The sequence below is a fragment of the Littorina saxatilis genome, linkage group LG4, assembly GCF_037325665.1.
Source record: "Littorina saxatilis isolate snail1 linkage group LG4, US_GU_Lsax_2.0, whole genome shotgun sequence".
In the NCBI taxonomy this organism is placed as follows: Eukaryota; Metazoa; Mollusca; class Gastropoda; order Littorinimorpha; family Littorinidae; genus Littorina; species Littorina saxatilis.
Window position 1 is genome coordinate 8374401 of NC_090248.1, and position 21372 is coordinate 8395772.

General features: G+C 41.9%; 1 long non-coding RNA gene across 1 annotated transcript; it reads left to right on the forward strand.

The window, feature by feature from the left end:
* The first annotated feature begins 489 nt into the window (after positions 1–489).
* LOC138963531 (uncharacterized) lies at positions 490–9424 on the forward strand. Its single transcript, XR_011454845.1, has 3 exons — positions 490–912; positions 7279–7368; positions 8848–9424. It is a non-coding gene; the product is annotated as an uncharacterized lncRNA (long non-coding RNA).
* The last annotated feature ends 11948 nt before the right edge of the window (positions 9425–21372 follow it).

Here is a 21372-nt window from a genome sequence, read left to right on the forward strand (position 1 = left end):
TGAATGAATTACTTCCCTTTTACTTGGCATGGGTCTGTACCATTTTCAGACTGGTGAGAAATCACTAAAGGTGCTTCAAATTCTATTAAAAAGTCTTATTTTCACACCAATCATGTACACTGAATAATGTCATATCCTGATCATGTTTTACAGATCATGGAGACGGAGGCAAACAGCGACAAGCTCCTATAAATGATTTGTTTGTTTGTTTAACGCCCAGCCGACCACGAAGGGCCATATCAGGGCGGTGCTGCTTTGACATAATTATAACGTGCGCCACACACAAGACAGAAGTCGCAGCACAGGCTTCATGTCTCACCCAGTCACATTATTCTGACACCGGACCAACCAGTCCTAGCACTAACCCCATGCCAGACGCCAGGCGGAGCAGCCACTAGATTGCCAATTTTAAAGTCTTAGGTATGACCCGACCGGGGTTCGAACCCACGACCTCCCGATCACGGGGCAGACGCCTTACCACTAGGCCAACCGTGCTGGTGCTCCTAATGATGAAGGTAGCACATCAGTAACAACCGCTAACAGCTGCTCGGGACTGTCAACTATCAGTGGAGGTATGATAATGCTGTTGTGCAATATCGCGAACTGTGTTCAGTGAGCAATATGAATTGTCACATATATTTCCTTGACAAGATGACAAACCATGAAGTACAGTGATAATGAAGATATTACTTAGAAATTATAGTTCTAGCACAGCAATGGTATTTGAAGGCAGAGAGGTAATGTAAATCAGGACATTGAACAGTTTTATTTATTCTTATTCTTGCCGGTTCCATGTATGGTACATGGAAATATGTCATATGTTAATCTTTGTTATAACAGGTCAGAGAAGCATTCCATCAGAGACCTCAACAACAATGAACAGTGGCAGGATTCTGGTACCAATACTTCAAGGTACGATTTATTTAAAACATGGTTACGTTCAGTAGTGTTCTGAACATATAACAAGTCAACAAATTAGGGACAACCATCAGAACATTAGCTTCATAACAAACAATCCAGACGTACATTTACACTGGTACAATTCAATCGCCATAAACAAAAGTCAATTAAAATTATTAGATTTTTCTCAGACATCAAACTTTGGGTATTTACTTGAGTGTTCTTTGCTGTTTTTCTTAAGATTTGGGAAGTGGATCGGTCACTAAAAACTGGGTTTTTGTTGTTGTATGTCGTTTCGCCATGGCTGTGTTGATGTTCAAGCTAATGAGCACATCAGATTTGAAGAAATGCATGGTTTAGATATTTTTAACGAGCACATGGGAAAAGCTGCTGTTTTTGTATCAATTGATTACATTTCCATCCATTATGTTCAAAAGTTTGCCTCAAAAATGGATCAAACAGTCCATGTGCTTGCCCTTGAGTTGCTGTAAGATTTTGGTTCATGTTTGCGAGTTGTATTTGTATTTCTCCGTCCTGTAATGTTGGTCAGCTTTCCTTTCACTGCGTGTCGTTTCTTTTTTAGTTAGCCTAGTGTGTCATATGTTTATTTTAGTTAGGGTTTTCTAACATATTTTGTCTTGGTTTTTAGGATAGCTTTGGTGAGTTTTTCTTGATTTGCCGCCATCTTGTTTCGGCCGCCATTTTGGCATCCATCTTTGATGTTTATGTTTTTAGGACACCTTTTATGTTTAGTTTGATGTTTAGAATTCTAAGTTTAGTTTTTTCTTTTTATCAGTTTCCACCGCTCCGCGCTTCACGCTCCACACTCTACTGTTCTGCGCTCTCACTCAAGCTAGTCATATCTACTCCACATTTTAGCATCAATTCATATTCTAAACTTAGATCAGTTTTTCAGCCACGCTCCAATATAAGTTATTTAGCTCTCCATAGGTTTATGTTTAGCTTCTTATATATTAATATTACGAACTGATTCCTATGACATTGACAAGTATACCAATCCACAATAAACTTTGATTAATTTTTCTATTCAAGTGTTTGTTTTGTTTTGAGCGCGTCGGTTCTTTGTAGCATTCAAAAGACATCTTCCATAATTTACATAAGTCATCTTCAAGATCTTTCAGCAACTCAAGGGCAAGCACAGTGGAAACTTTGATATTTTTTGGAACATTTTGGATTGTTTTCGACAAAGAACTTTATGAATTTTTGTAGGCCTGTGATTAGGGCCACTGACTTTTGAACTTCTTTTTACGAATCTTGTGAAGAGATCATGAACCTTTGGTCTTAAAGGAACTGTGTTCGCATCTAGCGAACAATATTTTAATTTATTTTGTCGGGCCCAGAGCAGAGCAACTTAGGCATTATTTTAGGTTTGTTGACCATAGCATTGCACACTTCGTACTAAGTTTTTCCTTCCCCTCTAGTGAGTGACCCGAGGTGTGCCGTTTTGAATTTTGTTTCTCTATATTTCGCAAGTCTTTGTTAACCTTTACGTTTTCACTTGACTTTGAGTATGGATGAGAAATTACCTTCTCATGAGAGCGCCGAGCAATCCCCTAACACTTTGAAGTTAGAAAAGGATGAACATTTTGCTTCGGACACTGATAGTCGTAAGAATGAAGGCGACCATGATGGCGCTCAGGGCGAGCCTCTAGCCGAGCCTCTAGCTGAACCCCCTCAAACCCAAGACACTTTGAATTCAGATAACTTTCCCCCTCAAGCTGAACATTCTCCCACACAGGAAGGTTTAGGAACTGAGCCCTCCCAACAGGCCGCAAGTGCAGATCATCTCGTTCAACGAAGTAGAGAAGAAAGAGGCCCCGCATTGTTAGGGCTAGACTTAGTGCTGAGGTTAGGGAACTGTCAGACATGTACTGGGCCATAAGCCGAGCTCATTAGGATATGATCAGCGAGTTGTGCACAGCCTTTAGGGAAACACCAGACAAAAGGAGAGTCCTTAAAGCTCATAAGATACTCCACTGTGAGCACCTAGACGAGCTAAATGTAGCGAACTCAAGGCTTCGTCAAGTGGCCGAAAGTGATGTAGCTATAGAAGAGGATTTGAGCGATATGCACATGCAAACGGAGACGCTCAAAGAACAATATCGCAGACTCTTTCCCAAGTTAGACCCCTACGCCTCCAGCTCGGACTTGACTTCCACAGTCGCTTCCGGAGGTGGTAGAGAGGTTTCTCTAGATGCTTCTTTGGCGGTTAGCGCAGCGAGATTTAGGTCCCAGCAAATGGTCGCAGATGAAAGGGCTAGACAAGAAGAGACTCTTTTGCTTTTAGAGGAGAAGGCTTCTAGGTCTAAAGCTTTGGCGGCAGAGAAGAAGGCAGAGTTGGAAAGAGAGTTGGAGAGGTCTAAAGCTTTGGCGGCAGAGAAGAAGGCAGAGTTGGAAAGAGAGTTGGAGAGGTCTATAACTTTGGCTGCTGAGAAGAAGGCAGAGATGGAAAGAGAGTTAGAGAGATGGTTGGTTTTTGGGGTTTAATGTCTCTTCAGCAGATGCTAGCTGCTATTCGAGACCGATGCAGTTATTTTCTTTTCCCTTCATATGGCAAGTTCTACGTTTCAGACTATTTACATTCAAATCTATCACTGTAAAAGAAGGTTCTAAAAATTAATAATTTTCACTTCTGGTACTTTAAATCTTGTAAAAAATCTTGATCTCTTTTAAAAAGTTAAAAATCTTGTCCGGGGGAACATTCCGGAATAAAACCTTCAGTGTTTCCGCATTGTAGTGTTTGTCTCGAAATTCTTGAACGTCTACACATTTTGTGAGAACATGTTCTAATGTCCGAGTTAGAGAGAGAAGCTCAAGATGAAAAGTCAGCTTTGAAGAAAAAAGGAAAAGAAGTGCAGACTGCACTAGAGAGGGTGGAGAGAGAAGGCAAGATGCAAGAAGAGCATGAAGTTTGTAAGATCATTAAAACTGACATAGAAGACCAGCAAAGGGCTAGAGAAAGATTCATGTCCCAACTACCTTATGACAAGCCCATTGATAGGTACCCAGGTACTCACGACACCCTGCATGTAGGTACACTCACAGAGAGCATAGGAGATGTGGCGGTAGGGTATGATAGGCACACACAGCTAAAACATACACATGAGCATGCGACAGCCGACACCTACGCCCGCCCGCGTCACCAGCCGGCAGCCAACACCCTGGTCTCTGCGCAACACCAGCCTGCGGCAGCCAAGCCTACACGTACACTCCCGCCACTTCAGAAGCCCACGGAGGTTTTTGCCCCTTCACATCTCCAGCCGGCCGCCGAGGATATTCGCGACACTCTTCGAGGCATCTCCAGGACCCTTGCCCAACCTTTCGCCGCTTTTCCTCCACTTCCAGCAGCTGTCACAGCGACGGCTCCTACCACTACGACGATGACTACAGCCACCACGACGACGACAAGAGTCGGAGGCGAATTCGCGACCTCCTTTCGGCCTCAGTTTGTCAAAACTGAGATTCCAAGCCATGAAGATTGTCCTCACCAGATCTACGCGCCTTCCCGCTTCCCTCGCAAACCCCTCAATCCTGATGCGAGACCTTTTCCCGGGCCTTTCCCTGGTCCTTTTCCTGCCATGACCTCCCGAGAGTCTCCGACCTATGTGCCAAACTTTGCATATGGGCCTTCTGTCACGCATCCTCCCATGCAAACACAGCAATATTTTTTGACAAGTAGCGCTGTTTTGATTTTGGGAGAAAATGTCTTAATGCAAATATTTTTTGTGACTTTGTGGTTTCTCTGCATTTTGTATACAGTATATGTTTTTGGGTTCCGCATTTCGGAACGAAAGCTCTTGTTGACAGAAGCAAGCGCTTACTGAATCGGTTTTGTTTACAGTCCTTCCCGCGTGCGGGTGGCTGTGTTTATTATTAAGAAGACTGAAGATGTTTCTTTTGTAAAGTTGCGACTACAGTCATCCATACTGAGTTTGCAGTTTATGTAAAGGTGTAAGAATAATGTTGACACGATATGTTGAGAGTGACGGACCGACGAAATATGATGTTACACTTGTTGAAAGAACACGTGGGATTTTTTAGATTGGGACTCAAAGAGAGTGCGTTTCGAACAGCTACGTTTTGGTTAATGCCAAAAGGATTCTGTAATGTTTTCGGATTTTTTGTTTTTTGAACCACGTAATGTATTCCATGAGTTTTGATGAATGTTTTAATTTTTTTAATTTTTTTTATGTTGACTTTTGTAATGACTAAGATGTCTTCGAGGGGAGAATGTGAATGCCCCTGCTAAAGAGCCTTCCGTGTATTTAGATTCTTTTTGTTTTGCTTGTGTTTTTGGTCATGCTTCTAGCTTGACTCGCATGCGACTTTCCGTGGTGGTGGCTTCCCCTCTCTTTTCTTTCACTTTTCTTTCCGTATCTCACTTTTGCCCCTATTTGTTCCCATTTTGCACCCACCTCTGTAGGTTCGCGTGCGGGTCTAGCTCGCTCTTTATCTTTTAGTTTTCTTTATTAAGTATGAGCGTCCTGGTACGACCTTTGTTTTTGTTTTACTGACGTTAAATATTGTAACGAACAAATTTATAAACGAGAGTGTGGCCGGCGTTTTTCTGATATTAATTTCATGTGCCTGTATGGCTCACGCTGGACACCATGCTAGCCTATGGAGATTTTCCCCGGAGAGCACGGGACGCATGCTTTGTAACATTAAAAACCGTAGTAACGCGCAGTAACTTTTAGTTCACCTTTGTGGTGGATAGCCTGTATTCGTCGTCACTTGCTGAGAAGCCGTTCACGGAACAAGATGTTTTAGTATAGATAGTTTTTGTTTACTCTGTTCCTGGGACCAGTTTTTATCAAGTTAATTTGTAAATGTTCTGTTTAGTTGCTCGCCTTGAGCCTGTTTAGATTATATAGATGCTGTCAAAGGCGAGTATCCATTTCTGACTCCATGTTGCTCTTGTTTACCGAATTCGTGTAATTTTCGTTTCGAATCTTTGTTTGTTATGACTTCTTTCCGTTTCTTTTTGTCTTACGTTTTTGTCTTTGCAAGGGAAGAGCTGAGACTGTTCTGGTTTATTATGATTTGACTTTAAGCCAGTTTTGTTTGCTAACCTTTTGTAAGATTTTGGTTCATGTTTGCGAGTTGTATTTGTTTTTCTCCGTCCTGTAATGTTGGTCAGCTTTCCTTTCACTGCGTGTCGTTTCTTGTCTAGTTAGCCTAGTTTGTCATACGTTTATTCTTTGTTATGGTTTTCTAACATATTTGTTTTGGTTTTCATGATAGCTTTGGTGAGTTTTTCTTGATTTGCCGCCATCTTGTTTCGGCCGCCATTTTGGCATCCATCTTTGATGTTTATGCTTTTTAGGACACCTTTTATGTTTAGTTTGATGTTTAGAATTCTAAGTTTAGTTTTTTCTTTTTATCAGTTTCCACCGCTCCGCGCTTCTCACTCCACGCTCCACGCTCTACTGTTCTGCGCTCCCACTCAAGCTAGTCATATCTTTGTTTGTTTGTTTATTTGTTGCTTAACGTCCAGCCGACTACGCAGAGCCATATCAGGACGAGGAAGGGGGGGATGAAGGGGGCCACTTGTCAAGCGATTCCTGTTTACAAATGCACTAACCCATTACTTGTGTCCCAGCAGGCTTTAGTAAAACTAAATTAATACCTACTGGAAGATTACCAGTTTCCAGTATGTTAAAATAGGCTTAACCTATCTACTGCTGGACTTACATCAGAACACTAACAGATTAAACTATACATGAATCGCGAGACAAGCGGCAAGAGAAGAGATTTTTGGAAAAAATACAGGTGAATGAGCAAGAAGGCAGAAAAAAGAAAAGAATTCATGAAGAAAAAGAGAGCATGACAGGAAAGAGGAACCAAAAATCTACCTAACAGCAAACTAGAAAGCTCCTGCGGTTCCAAAAACAGGAGGGGCCTTTAATTTCATAACCGCAGTGCCCCACTGCGGGATAGTCATATCTACTCCACATTTTAGCATCTATTCATATTCTAAACTTAGATCAGTTTTTCCGCCACGCTCCAATATAAGTTATTTAGCTCTCCATAGGTTTATGTTTAGCTTCTTATATATTAATATTACGAACTGATTCCTATGACAAGTATACCAATCCATAATAAACTTTGATTAATTTTTCTATTCAAGTGTTCGTTTTGTTCTGAGCGCGTCGGTTCTTTGTAGCATTCAAAAGACATCTTCCATAATTTACATAAGTCATCTTCAAGATCTTACAGCAACTCAAGGGCAAGCACAGTCCATAATAATTATGGGTGTACGGATGGACCAAAAGTAGGAAATATTTCATTTCATTTCTTTCACAGATAAATATAAAATTTGTCTTCATGTTTTCTATTCTTTTATTACTTCCATAGAATCCCCAACAGTACCAGTTATGTATGATGTCTTTGTCGACCACATGGATGGAAGCAATACAAGGATCAACAACCTGAGTGTGACAACAGGTATGTGCAGCTGCTGCATCTATATATTCCACCCCACCAATCCTACAAAGATATACAAAAATTAAAACAAGTCGCGTCAAGCGAAATCAAAACATTTAGTCAGTTTTTTAGCCTTTCTTTCTTTCTTTATTTGGTGTTTAACGTCGTTTTCAACCACGAAGGTTATATCGCGACGAGTTTTTTAGCCTGAAACTAAGAGATCAACACACACAAAAAATCTCAGATCAGCCATCATCGAGGCTAGCACATCCTGGCTTGCCAAAACCCTTTAACCCAGACGGATCGGGCTGGTCTCAGCCAAGCAGGTAAACTGCATGAAGAGCTTGTTTTTATGACCAATTAAATGTAATTCAAAGCACATTTTCACACTAATCATAACATAAAAACGATTCGCGTGAAGCAATATTAAAACATTTAGTCTGTCTGTACCTGTCAAAGTAAAAAAATCAACTCCAAAAACCAGTCATCGTTCAGACTACATTGTCTGCTAACGATGAGCGAGACGGATCACGCTCGTCTCTGCGAAGCATGCAAACTTAATACTTAACCTTTTTTGTTTTAAAATTAAGAGTGAGTTTTTAAAGTAAAATTAACATATCTATATTTGTTTTTAATTCAGGATATGATAAGGAATACAATGCAATGATTTTTTTAATCTGTAATTTAAAATTCGTTTTTAATGAAACATTTGATGAGAAAACTAATGAACTAATTTGTAGCTTTCGAGCTGAAATGCAAACCTCAAAGTACGTAGTGAATCAAAGATTGCTTGACTCAAATTTCAATCAATTTGGTTAAAAAATGAGGGCGTGACAGTTCACCCTCAACTGTCAGTAAAAGCTGGATATGACGTCATCAAAGACAATTATCTAAAAAATGAAAAACAGGTCAGGGGATATCATACCCAGGAACTCTCTTGTTAAGTGTCATGAAGATTGGTACACTAGTTTTCTCTGAATTCGATTCCCTGTCTAGTTATAACATTTAGTCAGAACTTGACTACATGTAAAAAAAAAAAATTTAAAAAGGAGAAAAACCCCAGCTTGTCAGGGATTTGGAAGAAATCGCATACACAATTTTATAAACATCTTTCGTGTAGACTTGTAGGAATCGCTGTGCACATATACACACTCACATGTATTCACCATCACCCTTGATACAGACTCTTGGGTCATTGCTCAAATATTCATCTTAGATTACATTTTTTTGATTTACACTATTAATTGTGACAGTGCTTGACAGTGCTTGCAATGAGTCAAGTCAGAATTAAAATAGTGTGTACATCGAATCATTGAATAAGTATGGGGCTACTCATTTATTTTTGGACCTTCTGCACGTTCTTCGGACAAATTGGGGCAGTTCGTAAGAAATATGATAGGACTTGACAGCAATACCATTAAGAAGGAGAGTTAGTGTGGAAAGCGTTTTGCTTCGGAAGTGCTGTCAAAATTGTTCTCACTATCCATTTCTCTGTAACAGATGTACCGCCCGACACAAGCACCAATGCAGAGGAGGACATCTTCACTTCAGCGCCTTCAAGAAGTGGAACAATTACTCATTGACCACTGATGCAGAGGTTCATGCGGCAAAACAGCAAAAAAGTGACTTCAGCGTCTGAAGATCTGCTCTTCCAGCAGTTCTTGAAATCTGAAATTGAAAAAAACAAGAAGGAATCAATCCAGGCGGATCTCAAAATACAAAAACTTCAAGGAACTCAATTAAAAAAATCAGTAATGACAAGAAATGTGGGGCAGCATTTTCTAAATTCCCTTCAAGTTCTCAGGCTCATTTGGGCCCTGAATTACATTCTCAAAAGTATGTTCATTACTTTGGCTCTCAGTCAATGAAGTTATATTTTCTGTCGCACATACTGCCAAAATGATGACGATAACGATGCTTCTTGCAAGACCAGTATTTTTTGTTTTGTGTCAATCCTTGGTGAGCTTAATCATCACCTTCTGTCATATTTTTATCGGTCCATATAGAGGAAAGAGAAGACGGTATGCTACCCTTGGGCCGACAAGTCACCAATCATCTTACTTTTTTTTAAATAATTATTTTTTACTGTTCACTTTTCTCATTTTCTCAAATAAACATTTGCAACGTTAATGATGTGTGTCTGTGCTTTGGATAGACGCTTCCTTTTATTAGGCAAAAAAAAAATTAGGTGTGGTTAAGGTAACATAGCCAAAAAAAATAGGGTAGGAAGGTAGGCAATCACTTTTTTTTTAAACTTTTTTTCTAATGTGTACAAATTAAACCTACTTGACAGGGAAATAAGTGTGCGACTCGAGCGCTTTCGCTTTCATTGCGTTTTCTGCACTCGTTTTTATTTTTTTATTTTTTTAACAAATGTAATAAAAAGTTATAGGGTCGGCCCCTAAAAATAGGGTAGGTCGGGTTACCGTAACCACACCTATTTTTTTTTAGGCCTTAGCATCATTCAAGTAAGTATAGCTTGTATGTCATTGAACAAAGGAGACACATGCTGTACAAAACTAATAAGCAAAGAATACCCTTTGGACACAATACTTTGAGCATCAAAGGGAAAAGTTGGCAACTATTTTTTGTAGACTGTTTACTGATGCAATGGTAGAGATACACTATTCCTTCAGAGTCTGCATTGTTACTGTAATTTACATTGAAACAATTCAGCAAAAAACATATCACATATTTTGACAGTTAATGGACTCCATAAAGGACCGCTGTAGTATATATGCATATATATATGTTACAGGCAAGTTGGGAAACCAGGCATTTCCGGAAATGACTAACGAGAGTAGTCATTTACGGAAATGACTGATTCACTCGGTCATTTCCGAAAATGCCTAAAGTTGAGCTTGATATTTTAGTCATTTACAGAAATGACTGAAATTACTTAGTCAACATTACCGAATATGCCTAGGCACGTGAATCATAGTCATAAAGGTTGTGAAATGAGAAATGTTAGGACATTTGTGTTCACCGCCAAGCCAGCGATCGTGACCAAAACTGTCAACCACGTGAATATTGTTCTCCAAACTAAACTGAATAAGATTTGTGTTTAAATAATCGTGTGTGTGTGGTTTTTTTTTTACTTTTTATGGGCGGTTATGTATTTAATTTACTTGGGCTCGTGAATACTACCGAATATGCCTAGGCACGTGAATCATAGTCATAAAGGTTGTGAAATGAGAAATGTTAGGACATTTGTGTTCACGCCAAGCCAGCGATCGTGACCAAAACTGTCAACCACGTGAATATTGTTCTCCAAACTAAACTGAATAAGATTTGTGTTTAAATAATCGTGTGTGTGTGTTTTTTTTTTAACTTTTTATGGGCGGTTATGTATTTAATTTACTTGGGCTCGTGAATACTGTTCTCCAAACTTGGCGAGTTAGTTTCTGAACTTAGTTGCTGCACACAGTTTGAACAGACATCCACTATGGACGTAGAGGATCGTTTTCGAAAATGTCTTTTTGAAAGATATGCCAAAAATAAGAACTATTTGTTACCAAAGGATTGCTACTTTACCATGATCAACGACCTCAAGACAGCACAGGTGTCATCGACAACCAAAACATCACGCCAGTACAAACTGATGAAGAGGTTAGTATCTCTCTCTCTCTCTCTCTCTCTCTCTCTCTCTCTCTCTCTCTCTCTCTCTCTCTCTCTCTCTCTCTCTCTCTCTCTCTCTCTCTTTTTTTAACTTGTGTCTTCATACTCCTACTCTCTCTCTCTCTCTCTCTCTCTCTCTCTCTCTCTCTCTCTCTCTCTCTCTCTCTCTTATGCGGCAAGATATTGGCATGAGACATAAACATTTGGTCACAGACATTTTCCTCTTTCTTCCTCTCTCTCTCTCCCTCACTCCTTCTCTCTCTCTCTCTCTCTCTCTCTCTCTCTCTCTCTCTCTCTCTCTCTCTTATGCGGCAAGATATCGGCATGAGACATAAACATTTGGTCACAGACATTTTCCTCTTTCTTCCTCTCTCTCTCTCCCTCTCTCTCTTTCTCTCTCTCTCTCTCTCTCTCTCTCTCTCTCTCTCTCTGTCTCTCTCTCCCTCTCTGTCTCTCCTGTCTCTCTCTCTCTTTCTCTCTCTTTCTCTCCCTCTCTCTTTCTCTCTGCCCTTTCTCTCTCTCTCTCTCTCTCTCCCTCTCCCTCTCCCTCTCCCTCTTTCTTCCTCTCTCTCTCTCTCGTTGACTCTCTCTCTCTCTCTCTCTCTCTCTCTCTCTCTCTCTCTCTCTCTCTCTCTCTCTCTCCCTCTCTCTCTCTCCCTCTTTCTTCCTCTCTCTCTCTCTCTCTCTCTCTCTCTGTCTATCTCCCTCTCTCTCTCACTCTCTCTCTGTTTTGTTTATTGATAGTGCGTTTTTATTCTAAAGGTATGAGGTGCTGCAGTGCGGTCCAAATGACAAGCTGATCCGAAAAAGATCCTCACCTGATGAAGCCCCGATCTTCTTTGTCACCCTTGAAGATACCTACGACACCATCAAGACTGCACACATCGCCACCGGTCACGGAGGGCGCGATAGGATGCTGAAGGAACTGGAAAAGAAATTTGCCAATATCCAAAGAGACAGTGTAGAACTGTTTAAGTCTTATTGCCTCGTGTGCCAGGAGAAACAAAAGCGACAGAAAACCAAAGGTGTCGTCGTGCGACCTATTCTCACAGAGGAATTCAATTCCAGAAGCCAAGTGGACCTTGTGGACTACCAGTCGATGGAGGATGGCGGCTACAAATGGATTATGGTCTATCAAGATCACCTCACCAAATTTGTAGTCTTGCGACCGCTGACATCAAAAAGGGCGTGCCAAGTAGCCCTTCAGCTCGTGGACATTTTTACTCTTTTCGGGGCTCCAGTGATCCTTCAATCGGACAATGGAAGCGAGTTCACTGCAGTTGTCATCAGAGAACTACGAGATCTGTGGCCAGAATTAAAACTCGTTCATGGAAAACCTCGTCATCCTCAGTCACAAGGCTCTGTAGAGAGGGCCAACGGTGACATCAAGGACATGCTGACTGCTTGGATGTCGGATCACCAAACAACGCGTTGGTCATTGGGTCTAAAGTTCGTGCAGTTCATGAAAAACCGAGCCTACCATTCAGGATTGAAAAGATCCCCGTACAGAGCCATGTTTGGCGTCGAGCCCAGAGTTGGGCTGTCTTCCACGTGGCTGCCAGAGGCCCTGATTGATGAAATGCAAACAGAAGAGGACCTTCGAGAAAGAGTAGGCTGGTCAAGTAATGCTGATAACGCAAGCAATCCGGAGTCAGCAGGTTCAGATTTGGACATCAATATAACAAGTGTCTCTGTGCAGGTCCATGAAGAATCAACCAGTGCTGGTGCCACTCTACAGGAACTTTCAAATGGTGATGCAGCAGTCATCGACAGAGCATTCGAAATAGTCCAAGATGAACTGACAATGACAGTACCATGTGTTTTAACGATGGCATGCACTTGTATCAAAGACAATCTAAGCGTAACCTATCCAACATGATTCAGATAAACCAACCTGACATCACACACGTTCCAAAGACAATGAAAATAGAAACTATCGCATCCACAGGCACACGAGCCGTGGCACATAGCCAAAAATGTATTAACAGATCAAATCTAGTTAGTATCAAACGCACACTCCCCACAAAGCAGGGGGATGATTCCAAACACTTCAAGGTGTGCTACCTGAACGCCCAGTCGTGCCGCAACAAAACGACCGAGCTAGCGGACCTGATACACGATAGCCAAGCGGACTTAGTCTTCATAACAGAGACTTGGTTTAGAGAGGTCGGCGACGAGCCCCTGATGCAAGCGATGACTCCCCCGGGCTTCAACCTCCACTCCTGCCCACGTCTGACTGGCGCGGGTGGTGGTCTGGCCGTGCTCTATCGCACTTCATTGCGCGACTGCGTAGACATTTCGCTTGAACGGTTTGATTTTCTTTCGTTTGAACTGTGCAAGACTAAAATCCGTCATTGCAATCAAGACCTCACATTTCTTTGTGTATACCGCCCTCCCCCCAATAAAAAGAACAAACTATCTACTCCGCAGTTTTTGGCTGAGTTCACAGAGCTTTTAGACGAATACGCCAATTTGCACTGTAATCTTGTAGTTGTCGGAGACATCAACCTTCATTATGATTCACAGTCGGACTTGAACGCTAACACGCTGAAAACACTGCTCCCCACTCTCAACTTGTCCCAGCTGGTAGACAGGCCGACGCATCGTCGTGGACACACCCTTGACTGGGTGGTGGTCGGCGGGGACGTCGGCGTCTCAGACCTGATTGTGCAGGACATGCTGATCTCCGACCACTTCGTCATTTCTTTCAGCTTCGACCTTCAGAAGCCAGGCCCTGCCAGACGAGTCGTCACCTCGCGCAACATGAAGCGGATCGACATGGCAGCACTGAAGGATGACGTCAGAGCACTCCAGTTAGACAGACATGACCTCGTGTCCAGCTACAACAGCGACCTGCGCCGGATTCTGGACAAGCACGCCCCTCTCACCACACGCACAGTCACCGACAGACCCTCGGCACCTTGGCTTACGCCGGAGGTCTCCACAGCCAAGCAATATCGGCGTCGTGCTGAGAGAGAGTGGAGGAAATCGGCTCTCACGGTCCACAGGCAAATCTTTACTTTTCACCGAGAGGCCGTCAAAGAGATGGTGGATAAGAACAGACACCAGTTTATTTCTCAGAAAATCGAGAACAGCACCTCCAGCAAAGAACTCTTTCTGATCACAGGGCAGCTCCTCGGTAAAGTTCAAAATAAAAAGCTACCAAACTCCGTCCCTCTTGATGACCTTCCAGATAAGTTTGGGGACTTTTTTGCCGAAAAAATCGAGAAGATCCGAGTCGAGCTTGATGCTGCTCCTGGGCATCCAGAGCATGCGCCATTTCACGGCGCCCACCTCACCGATTTTTCTCCTGTCACTAAAGAACAAGTGAAGAAGATCATTGAAAAAGCTCCACCCAAATCCTGTATTCTCGACCCAATTCCTTCAGAGCTATTAAATGAGTGTCTAGAGGAATTACTCCCTGTCATTACTGACATCATAAATCAATCCCTCACATCCGGTCAAGTACCCCCTTCTTTTAAGCATGCAGTAGTCACTCCCCTCCTGAAAAAAGCTAACCTTGACATCAACACTTTCAAGAACTACCGCCCTGTCTCCAATTTGCCTTTTGTTTCGAAAGTCCTTGAAAAAGTTGTTTTGGCCCAATTGTCAGAGCATCTCGCTAAGACAGGTATGGTTGAACCATTACAGTCCGCCTACCGCGCAGATCACAGCACTGAAACAGCCCTACTTAAGGTAGCGAATGATCTTCTCACTGCTTGTGACAGCGGCTCTGTTTCGCTTCTGGCCCTGTTGGACCTATCCGCAGCGTTCGACACCCTTGACCACGATATACTGCTGGCAAGGTTGAACACCACATTCGGCATAACAGGCACGGCTCTGGGGTGGTTCTGCTCCTACCTGACTGGACGCACTCAGGCTGTTGTGATCCAGAATAAGCACTCCGAGGACACCATATTAAAGTATGGTGTCCCACAAGGATCTGTGTTAGGCCCAGTGTTATTCACTATGTACATGCAGCCGTTAAGCAAAGTCATAAAGCACCACAATGTCCTGTACCACATGTTCGCAGACGACACTCAACTACAAAAATCCGCACACACCAAACAGTTTACAGAGTTAGTGCAGTCAATAGAATCATGCAGCGATTCCATCAAACAGTGGATGACAGTCAACAAGCTCAAGATGAATGATGATAAGACAGAGATCATGCCAGTTGGCAAACAATCAAAGTTAAAGCTTCTTTCAGAAACATCCAGTCTTACCCTTTCTGATACCACAGTCACATTCAGCACCAAAGTAAAAAACCTGGGTGTCCACCTTGACAGTAACCTGTCAATGGACGCCCACATCAACTCACTCTGCAGAACCGCCTTTCTTGAAATGCGGAGGATTAGCCAAATCAGACACCTTCTTTCCCTCGACGCAACCAAGACACTGGTTTCGGCTTTTATTTTGTCGAGACTGGATTACTGCAACTCGCTCCTAGCCGGCCTCCCAGACACCAAGCTAGACCGCCTACAGCGCATCATGAACAATGCAGCACGTCTTGTGCTGCGCAAGCGCAAGCGCGACCATGTCACCCCTCTCCTCATGACCCTTCACTGGCTACCAATCAAAGCACGCATTACATATAAAATAGCTACCCTGTGTTACCGTAGCCTTCAAGACTCTGCCCCTTCTTACCTGTCTTCGCTCTTAAAGCCACACGTCCCCACACGCAACCTCAGATCCGCTGACGCAGGGCACCTTGTTGTCCCACGCGTCAAACTGAACGCTTTCGGCAAGCGCGCCTTTACCTACACAGCTCCCTCTATTTGGAACTCTCTGCCCATGTCTGTCCGCCTTTCTACATCTCTCCCTTCCTTCAAGTCCTCTCTAAAAACACACCTCTTCCGGGAATACTTCAACCCCTAGCCTGTGCGAGTGATTCGATGTTGTCCGTGTGTGTGTTTGTGTGTGTGTGCGAGTGAGCGACACGAGTATATGCGAGTAATTGGTTGTGTGCACTGTTCAGTATTTGCCACATTGAGGAGAGGGGTCGCTTGCCATCGTAGCGCGCTGTGGGCCGGCTGGGGGCGGGTTGCTTGCGAGGGCTGTATTTTGTACATTGATTATTTGATACATGTATAATTATTAAATGCGTCTCCAGGAATATGTTTAGTTTAAATCTTGTGTCGATACTATTTAATTCTGCCTCGCTATTAGCCATTGAGTAAAACTGTTTTATCACCATTGCTTTATTGTTGTTAATTCGTCTCCAGAAATATGTTTTGTTTTAATCTTGTGTCGATACTATTTAACTCTGCCTCGTTATTAGCCATTGAGTATAACTGTTTTATCACCATTGTTTTATTGTTGTTCTTTGGCCATTTACGTTGAATGACTTGTTATACATTGACATTGATAGTTTTATTCTTCTTCTTCTTCGTCGTTCGCTAGATAGTTTTATTATAAGAACCTTTTTTTTAATTCCTATTAACTCGATGTTCTTTAACTATGTTTGTAAATTGTTAGAGGATCTTTTAGTAGAAGTGTTTAACTGTCGAAGCTGCTTTTACCTAAGAGACCGACTGTATATTGTGCTGTTGTATTTGTCAGACTTGATTGTACCAAGTCCTTCACATGTTGTAATGCGCTTAGAGCCAAATATTTTTGTTTTTTGTAAGGGATAGGCGCAATATAAATACACTTTATTATTATAATGACTAATGTCACTGCCATTCTACAGGAAGAACTATCAAATGGTGGTGAAGGAGTCGTCGAAACAGTCCAATGTGAACCGTCAATGACTGATGCCACTGCCACTGCCATTCTACATGAACTATCAAATGGTGGGGAAGGAGTCGTCGAAACAGTCCAAGGTGAACCGTCAATGACTGATGCCACTGCCACTGCCATTCTACAGGAACTATCAAATGGTGGCGAAGGAGTCCTGCATACTGAAAATAATGAACTTCGCTTGCTCAACAAACGGCAACTAAGTATCAATCGTCAACGGGAGGCCAGCCGAGAATGCCAGAAGGGGCAGGCAGAGCGAATGATAAAGCGTAGCAGAATAGAGCTATGCCCGGGACAACCTGGAGACAACGTGGCAGTGCCCGTTCCCCTGGTCGACAGGGGTCGAGGAGATCCCAGAAACATTCTGGGAATTATTCTGCACAAGACTGAAAACGACCTGTATAAAATTGCAACAAGAAGCGGGGTACTGAAAGGATCTTTCACTAGAAATGAATTTGAACTCTGCGCACAGAAACTCTTGACAGAGCAAGATGTAAAATGTGACAAACAGGTCAGTGTCCGCGAGGCAGTTGTTCAAAATTCCTTGAGTGGAGGACAGGGCTTTACCAAATGCAACTGCTCTGGGGGGAAAAAGTGTCAAACAAATAGGTGTAAATGCTTCAAACGTAAAGTACTCTGCAACAGTCGTTGCCACCAAAGCCTGACATGCAAAAACAAATGAACAGAAGAATGCCTGGTACTCAAACTATGTGTGTATGTGTGTGTGTGTGTGTGTGTGTGTGTGTGTGTGTGTGTGTGTGTGTGTTGGTGTATGTGTGTGTGTGTGTGTGTGTGTGTGTGTGTGTTGGTGTGTGTGTGTTTTATTCATTGCTCTACATTTTATCTACATTTTAAATTCTTGCACATATTTATAACCATTTCCATTCCTAAAGTGCACAGTGCAAATGCTCTGAACGTAAAGCATTATGCCACTAAAGCCTGGCATGCAAAAACAAATGAACAGAAGAGTAATTAACACTCAAATCTACATGAAAATGTGTGTATTTTAGTATTTCATTTTGTTATTATTCTTTTATCTACCTTTTAATCTGACAGATAATAACATTAAAATCTGGTACATATTTATAACCCTTTTCATTCTTATTGTACACGTGCGTGCGTGCGTTTCGATTGATCAAGAGTTTGTGTGTCAGGCATTTCTGGAAATGCCTAACAGCTAATTTCAGTCATTACTGGAAATGACTAAAATATCCAGCTAAACTTTAGGCATTTCCTGAAATGACCGAGTGAATCAGTCATTTCCGTAAATGACTACTTTTCGGTAGTCATTTCCGGAAATGCCTGGTTTCCCAACTTGCCTGTAACATATATATAAACGCATGCACAAATTCCCAATATGTAGGCCTACCTGACTTATCAGCAGTAGTTTGTCACCACTCGAGTCCTAGCAGCTGTTCGGGCCCTCTCAGTCATATTGGCGTTGCGGATGGCATCTCGCTGATCTGGCAAGTCTGGGTCCTCATCCTCTGAGTCAGAGTCCTCATCGGAGTCGGGGTCAGCTAACCTCAGCATCCGGGCTCGGTTGTGTAGCATCAGGCATACACAGATGGTTAGTTAGTTAGTTAGCTGTTGCTTTTCGGGTCCAGCGGACCATAATAGGCCAAATCAGGACCCCACAAGTTAATCATTGCACATTTTTAGATTAAAACACTTCTAATACATAAAATCCGTAACGTCACCCGAAGGCAACAAAAAAGTCAAAGCAAAACCCTATATGTCAAATAAACTAGATTGTTTTAAAATTCAAATCTTAAAATAAAGACCAGACTCCTTTAAAAACCCAAAAGGAGCTGAAGAGCTGACCTCTGTAAAAAATACTTTTCAAGCTCGAGATGCCAAAATACTTTTCTCGTTGATCATACAGATCAGCACACTCGGTGAGAAAATGACTCACAGTAAAACCAGTATCACATGCGTAGCACCATGGTGCCTCTTCTCTTTTAAGCAGATGAACATGAGTGAGATAAGTGTGACCAGTATGTAACCTGGCCAAAACACTTTCTTCTTTTCTATTTAAAGCCACTAAAGGAAGTGGCTTTAACAGGTCAGGAAGAGTTTTATACAATTTGTTTTCCGTGCAGGCAGACCAACGGTCTTGCCAGAGTTTTAAGCTGTAACTGTCAAGGAATAAGATGAAAGTGTTTTTAAATTGATTTCGACAATTTAATTTTGATAATAATTTTTATATATTTAATTTTCAGAGCTTGTTTTTAATCCAAATATAACATATTTATGTTTTTGGAATCAGAAAATGATGGAAAATAAGATGAACGTAAATTTAGATCGCTTTATAATTTATTTATTTTTTTTACAATCTTCAGATTTTTAATGACCAAAGTCATTAATTAATTTTTAAGCCACCAAGCTGAAATGCAATAGCGAAGTCCGGGCTTCGTCGAAGATTACTTGATTAAAATTTCAACCAATTTGGTTGAAAAATGAGAGCGTGACAGTGCCGCCTCAACTTTCACGAAAAGCCGGATATGACGTCATAAAAGACATTTATCAACAAAAAGAAAAAAAACGTCTGGGGATTTCATACCCAGGAACTCTCATGTCAAATTTCATAAAGATCGGTCCAGTAGTTTAGTCTGAATCGCTCTACACACACACACACACACACACACACAGACACACACACGCACATACACCACGACCCTCGTTTCGATTCCCCCTCGATGTTAAAATATTTAGTCAAAACTTGACTAAATATAAAAAGGGACAGTGCTTGAACTGTTCAAATAACATTTTAATTTCTGTAGAAGGATCTCGTCATCCACGAGGTCGAAAGCTTTTAGGTCCAAGAAAACATCACCAGAAATGTCTAACCTATTAATGGATGAGTACCATGAAACAGTTAATCTGGCAAGGAGGATGAGCGCCGCCATCTTAGTTACCTGGCAGGTAGCGACTTTATCCTTATCGGAGTTTCATAAATAACACTTAGCGGACTTATCGAGCGGAAGTGGTTTTACAGGCCAGTATATGAGTTGCAGCTGTTTCAAGAATACGGGCCCTGACCTCAGACAGAACAATGTATTCTATAGTAAGTTGACCAGTTCAGTTTTAGGTGGATAGATCTTCTGTAGAAAGCTTGAGAATGAGTGACAGGTAGGTAGGTGGGTAGGTAAATACATTGCGAAATTATTGTTAATGAAAGAAATGATCAGAAAAAAATAAGTTAGCTAGTTAGCTATTGCTTTTCGGGTCCAGCGGACCATAATAGGCCAAATCAGGACCCCATCAGAAAAAATAAGCAGCTGCATCGGCATAATTTGTTGAAAGCAACTTGTTCTTATTGCATTTTGTTTCAGCAAATGTTTCAATACGCTATTTTATTTGCAAGTGTTTTGAGCGGAAGTCTCTCTTCAGGCAATGTGTTTTTGTGGTTGCAGAGAGGCAGTCAAAATTGTAGCCATGCCCTTTTTGCAAAAAGGTGTTTCTGGAATAATTAGACGACACTTGAAATCTGCCATCCACAAGCACGAGCCAGAAATGATGAAAATGTCAATGCAGAGCGAAGAAGAACAGGAAAAATGAACATCTTAAAACACCGAAGAATAAGGATGTACAACTACGGTGTTCTGGAGGGGAAGAGTCCTGGAAATGTCATCGTGCACGAAAACACCAAAGAAGCAATTTTCTAAGTGCCCTAAAAGTGTGCCATGAGTGTAATGGCACATTTTCGAAGAAAGTCTTTTACACACATCAAAACTGCACTGTCAAGAACAGTTTTTTCAAGGAAGGTCGATACTGAGGACACCACATCAGCGATTTTGAACGAGCTCCAAAACCCGCAGAGACGCGAAGGGAATTACAGCTGCCAAGCAGTTTCAGAAGTTACAAGATTGGTTGGTTATTATTGTTAATAGTCTCTTCAGCAGGTCATTCGAGACTGGTGCAACGGAAGTTACAAGATCGGTTGGTTATTATTGTTAATCATCTATGTGGAGGACGGGAGATAACCTCGTCAAAGGTGTATAGGCCAGAAGGTTCTGAGTTGCTTCCCTTCTTACTTTCCCTTGCGAGTGACGACATAGTTACCAGCATTCATAGCGAAGGCTCCCATTTTGTCTTTTGGAGAAGACCCTTGTCAGCTGCTGATGTAGAGTTTGTTTTGGCCTTGAAAGTCCTCGCGCCCCCTAATTGGCGTAGAGGCGCGTCCCCCGGGTGGTGGATGGGGGAGCCTTCTCTACTAACTTCTGAGAGAAGGTCGCATCACTCTCGATGCCGTGAACCTAATTAGGATCTTTTTCTTGTTTCTTTATTTCTGCCTCTCCAAAGTCCTTTTACTTTCCTTTTCTCACCCATAAAATTCACTTATTTCCCTTGTTAAGTGGTTCTTGTATAGAATATAGTCAATGTTTGTAAAGATTTTAGTCAAGCAGTATATAAGAAATGTTTAGTCCTTTGTGCTGGAAACTTGCATTCTCCCAGTAAGGTCATATATTGTACTACGTTGCAAGCCCCTGGAGCAATTTTTTGATTAGTGCTTTTGTGAACAAGAAACACTTAACAAGTGGCTCTATCCCATCTCCCCCCTTTCCCATCTCCCCCCTTTCCCTCGTCGCGATATAACCTTCGTGGTTGAAAACGACGTTAAACACCAAATAAAGAAAAGAAGCCTTGAAAGTCCAACTCCAT